General features: G+C 48.0%; 1 pseudogene; it reads left to right on the plus strand.

The window, feature by feature from the left end:
• The first annotated feature begins 3,435 nt into the window (after nucleotides 1-3,435).
• LOC118993077 (ribosome biogenesis protein NSA2 homolog) lies at nucleotides 3,436-5,767 on the plus strand (annotated as a pseudogene).
• Nucleotides 5,768-6,000: the final 233 nt, after the last annotated feature.

Genomic DNA, 6,000 nt, shown 5'->3' on the forward strand with positions numbered 1-6,000 from the left:
CAGATGCCCCAGGGCAGGTCCGCGAGGAGATGGGGCCGTGGCCCCGCGAGCCCAGGCGCTGGAGAGAGGGGTGACGACCCTGTGCTGGGAAGGTTAGAAACACACGTGCGAGACTGGAAACCCCACAAATATGCCTCCCCAAACCCAAAGTACTAGATTCTTAACCCCAGGTCCCCATAGCTGGGTTCCAAAAATGAGCTGGCCACTTCAGCACTGTCCAGGGAGGGGTGGTGACGGAGGGACAGGGGTGGAGCACGGGCAACAACATGAAGTGATTGCAGCTGAAGTATCCTACTTTGGCAAGTTTTGCAGAAACATTAAACTATGGGAACACACCACTAGAGCCTTCTGGGCGTGAGGGGCCCTGAACCTAAAGCTGTGTCAGCACCGGCCGTCGACAGGACTCTCCGCAGCATCGCCATGCTCCTGCTCACACTGGCTGGTACAGGCCTCTTGGGCTTCCAGCAATAAGGGAGGAGGACGTTTCCAGCAAATGGGATGCTTTTCTGTAACTATCGATGGGTATCACGTGGTCTTCAGTGGCTCCAGTAAAGCTACACTCCTCCCTTCTTGCACACCCTCTTTCGTTTTGAAGTGCACTTGGTCCGCTGACGTCATTCACTCCACCCGGGAGCCCCGAGCTCTCCCAGACTCACTGTCCAGGCTCTCGCCCCACACGCACTCTGGCCCCAGCATAGCTCTGGAAGAGGTAGGCATAGGGTTCTCATCCTGCACCCCACAGCACTTGACTTTTGGTGTCTTGAGGTGACGGGACTGGAGTTAGTCAATGACAAATATAAATTATAAATATCTCAATCTTCCAATTCAATTAGCTTCTCATTGTCGACTAGTAAAACTCAAACTCTTTACAAGAACTTCTGGGATGTCCTTCCTAACCTATTCCTGCATCCTCACAGGCCAGCTCCCCACCATCTCTCTCTCCAGCCACTGGATGGACTTGCAGGTTATCAGCAAAGGCTCCGGAGTCAAAACACTTAGATTCAAATGCCACACCTTACTGGTTACAGGGCCAGGGCAAGAACCCCCTCTGATGCCAACTTTCTTATCTGCCAAATGAGAACTCTGATGTGTTGCATGCTATCTAAATCACAGTCTACTGTAAGAAGCACCGCTAATTCAGGTATCCTTAAGAAAGAAAATAAATGCTGCCCATTATAGTTATAAAGCATCATCGATTGGAAGATGCCCCCTAGATTGATTAGCTTTGACTGAATAGCAAATCACCTTAAAACTTAGTGGCTTAAAACAACCACCATTTATTAATGCCTGATTCTGGGGTCAGCACTTGGGCTGGGGGCTTCCTCCATGGGTCTCTCCTGCTGCCGGTCAGCCGGTGACGAAACTGGGGGTGGATGGTCTAGGGACAGCCTCCCGTGTTTGGTGCCTGTCAGGCTGTTTCCTGGGGTCCCTTACTTCTCTTCTTCATGGCCATTCTGGTCAGCTGGTTCAAGTGTGTTCAAACTGTGATCTTCTGGCTGCGAGCTCAGCAAAGGGGACGAGCCCTGGTGTACAACTGCTTTCCAGACCTCTGCTTGCATCGTGCCTGCTGCTGTTCCATCAGCCACAGCAAGCCACAGGGCCAAGCCAATGATCGGTGTGGGAAAGGGCTACCCAAGGGTACAAAGAGGGGAGCTACGGTGCCATGTTACGATCTATGACACATCCTGACTCCAAAGGTGTTAAAATATGAAAAATATGCCTCTAAGAATACACTAAATGTAATAGTATATTATATTAATATAATGCACTTAATATATTTATATTTATATATTTAAAAGTACTATAAATAAGCAATGCACATTAGATATACTTATTATGGTGATCATTTTGTAATATATACATACTTGTATATTGAATCATTATGTTATACACCTGAAACTAATATAATGTTGTATGTCAATTATACCTAAATTTTTTTAAAGCAAAGGTAAAGAGAAACTTATTAGCTACAGGAAACACAGAGTTTAAGAATATTTACTTTGCTGGTGGCTTTACCTTATAAATATGGGAGAGATCAGAGCTCCACACTTTGAGTCGGAAGCAGCAATACAGATGAGATGGAAAATAACACAGGGACAGGAACTGCTGGTGGAGGGAGAGCCAATGATGGAAGTGAGAGGAGGCAAATGTTTCTGAACACAGGAAAAGGCTTTCTCTGGGACTTGAGGGAAAGAGGCATGAGTAGATACAGATAAAATGGGAAGACAGTGGAGCCGAAAGAGGGAAGACTCCCGCCTTCCACCCTGCTGACTAAATGCACACTCACATGCTTCTCCCTCTCCCCACGTCCTCCAGGCAAGAGAGTCCCCAAGTCCTGCTGTTTCACAGCAGAAATAACACTTCCAAAGGAAAACGATGCTCTGTGGGTTTCAGCCAAGAAAAGAGCCCCTTAGTCGATCTGCAAACAGTACGACTGCCCAGTTCAGTGGGCGGCAGTGGTGTCTTGCCTTCTGGACAGAGCTTCTCCTGCTGAGCGAAAAGCTCCCAGTTCACACCCATGACTGCTCTGACCACACCACGGCTTTGGAGCTTAAACCTGGGGTGTCACTTTAAACAGTGTAGGGTGACAAGACAAAACCATCTCACCCAGAAAAGCTCCTTCCAAGGCATTGAAATATTACAATACTCCCATCCCTGCCTTCCCAACACGGTGTTCTATTTTCCCACAATAATCATGCAGCTGAACAAAGGGAAGAATACACAAGCCAACACTTTTGAAAGTGTATTTACTGCTTATTAGAAGAAAACCAGAATTTCTCAAAAAAAAAAAGAAGATCCTGTATCTGATTCCTTAATAAGCACTGGGATAGATATGGATACATAGGTAGACGATGACAGATAATTAGATAGATGATAGGTAGGTAGATAGATAGATAGATACACCTGGGTATGGTGCCACCTTCTATCCAAGAAAGGACCATCATATACAAAAAAAGATAAGAGGCCGCCCTGCGAGATAATGTCTGCAAAGCACTTAGTGCGGGTTTGGCCCAGAGTGAACGCTCTATAAATACTAACATGTTTACTTCTCTTTGGGAAGCCTCTGTATCTCTATGCTTCTATCTGCAACCCTGTAAATTCTTATTTATCCACCAAAACCTACCTTGAGCATCACTTTCTCCAGACACACACACACACACACACACACACTCGTCCCCCCCTGCCCTTCGGACGCAGTGCCTTTGCTGTGGCAGGCTGTCGCTTCCGTGCCTCCAGGCCCGTGCGCTGGCTGCAAGCTGCTTGACAGCAGATCTCCTGTGTCTAGATGTCTTCCGTCCCCGTGCCAGCACAGTCTTGGCACTTGGTACACGTTTGTTGAACTGAACTGCCGTGGTCACCTCCAACAGAAGCACTTCTCCTTCCCCAAGGGGTAGCCATTCTTGTCTCTGGAGGTGCTCCCGAAGCTCTTTGTCATGTTTCTGGCATAGGACTTGTCACAGTCGATCGTGATGACTTGTTTGTGAATAAGGCACATTCCCCATGTGTCTTACTCACCCAGGGACCCTAGCACCATGCCTCGTGGTAGCGGCGAATACTCCACAAACAGCTGTGAAACGAACAAGAACAATGATTCAAATCTCCATTCCTTTTATACTCAGGAAGGCCTGTGGCCCAGAAGTCCAGAGTAAAATTGGGGTTAGTATTTAGCTCACCAGTAGCTGTTTCTACTCCATTCCCAGGGTCTGAACGCCACTGGTTTCCTCTCTCCTTCAGATCCTGACACAGCTGCGTCACCATGCGCTCAAGAGAGTCATGAACTGAGGCCCAGTCCCCGTCCCTGTGGCCTCTCTGACACCTCCACCCCCTCCAAGGCCCTTATTTTGTGTCCGGCCCTCAGCACCCACCAGTATTTTAACTTTCTCCCAGTTAACAGAGTGTGTCTACAAACGCCACAGGAAGTACATGGGACTTAGAACAGGCCACTTGTCACGCCAGGCCCCTGGAGATGGGACACTGGAGTGGGTACATCATCTCAGAGTGATACTGAAACTGGGTGAGTGAGACGGCGCAAAGCCATCTTCCTCCTCTGATCTCGCCTCCTTCTTCCCCTCCGCTTCGCCAGGCGAATACCAGCCCAACGCTCGTGTGGCCTCAGGGCCCCGTCTCAGCCTCCTGGAGGCCAGGGGCCACCTTGAGCATCTGAGGGGCGACTGGGATTTCCCCCCACTAATAAATATGCCCCACGCACTTTCTGTGAGTTTCCTGGGATCCCTATGTTAACAGCCTCTGCTAGAATGGAAAACGTATTAGATTTGCAGTTATAAAGATCTAAGCTGAAGGCCTGATCCTGCCTCTTACTAGTATTTTGATTCTTAATGACTCCAACTCAAAGGACAGGAGACAAATTAGAAATGTGAATTTCCGGAGTTGGCTGGCGGGTCTCTGAGACCTGGAAGTAGAGACCTTTGAGCCCAGGGGACTGCACCCAGCGGCCCGGGGGCCTGTAACCATGCCACTAAACAAGTCTATTGAATTACACCATAGCGCTGTGAATGTTGTTTGGATTGCCATGAGAAAACTAGGAAGAAGGAAGGTCGGGAGGCTCATGAACATTCAAAGAAGGCAAAATATATGATTGGTTTGCAGGGTAAGCTCTGCCATAAACAACACCACGCTGAGAAAACACAAATGAAGAAACCTGCCAGGAAGCACGAAAAGAGAGACACCAGACAAAAGGATGAAGACTCCACAGGAGCAGGGCCTGCACCCCTGCTAGACAGAGGGGCAGTCCCGAGCTAAAGTCATTTCCAACATGATTTTTTTTTAAATGAGAAGAGAAAGCGGGAAAACGGGGGGTCCACTGCCCACGGTCAGTGTCCAGGCAGAAACAGAGGCACCGAAAGTTATTCAAACGGGAGGGAGAAAGACAAAAGCTGGGAAGAGGGTGGTCACCAAAGTCTGCTTTGCTGGAGATGGCTTTACTGGAAAACCACCTAAACATGAAAGATTCGGCAGGCCAATGGGCTTACGTTTCACCGAGGCCCAGCTAACACTTTGTGAGCTGAAAACCACCTCTTGCCTGCCAGTACTCGGTGCAAAGAAGTATCCCTCGTTCCACTTTATACGGCATTGGGTGTTTTTGCCAAAGGTACTGCCATCAAGGTGTATGTGAGCAAGCTGGACTTGGAGACACAAGGAGGCAAGGTTATTTGGGGGAGAATAGGCCCAGGTGACCCGCAGTCCTGAAAATGATGGATGCCTAGACGCAGCCTGGCTCGTTCGACAGCAGTTTCATACAAGTAAACTCCTTATAATTATTGGAGACGATGAGTCAATCAGGAAAGCGCCTTTCCTGTGATAGTTCCGAGTGCTCTCACACAGCGAACGTGCCTGCGCCATCAAGAGAACTCTGTATTCGATTGTAAAACACATAAAACTGGTCCTGTTGTACAAAAAAAGGGAAAAGAAATGGATGAAGTTAATTTTAAAATGTTATTTAACCCAATATGTCTAAAAATAATATTTCATTGTGTCACCAATATCCAAATTGTAGTGAGATATTTTGCATTCTTTTTTACTCAGCCTTCAAAATCCATCATGCATTTTATACGCACAGCACAACTCAATTCAGACTAACTGAACTTCAGGGACTCTGTGGCCACTCATGGCTCTTAGACAAGACAGATGTAAAGGGTGTTGTGCAACTTTGCTGCGTGATGCATAAACCCACCCCTTTTGCCCACTGGGTCCTTCAAGACACTGGGGACTGCGTGGAGCCCCGGGAAGCTGTCAGCAGTGGGTGGACACCTTGAGGATTGCAGCCCCAGAGGTCACACCATCTGAAGAGCCAGCAAAGGCAGCCGATGACACAGGTGCCAGCATCGCACAGGTCAATATCCAGCTGCACCCAACCACACCTGGATTGCTTATGGACCCACTAGAGGATAACTCCTGTGTGGTTTTAAAGTGGGAGCATTGCCACCACAGTAAATGTGTTTATTGGTGAAGTTTTAAAAAAAAGTTAACTTTTGGTGATTG

Source organism: Sturnira hondurensis, unplaced genomic scaffold, assembly GCF_014824575.4.
Source record: "Sturnira hondurensis isolate 20B ecotype Veracruz unplaced genomic scaffold, ASM1482457v3 Scaffold0008640, whole genome shotgun sequence".
Lineage (NCBI taxonomy): Eukaryota > Metazoa > Chordata > Mammalia > Chiroptera > Phyllostomidae > Sturnira > Sturnira hondurensis.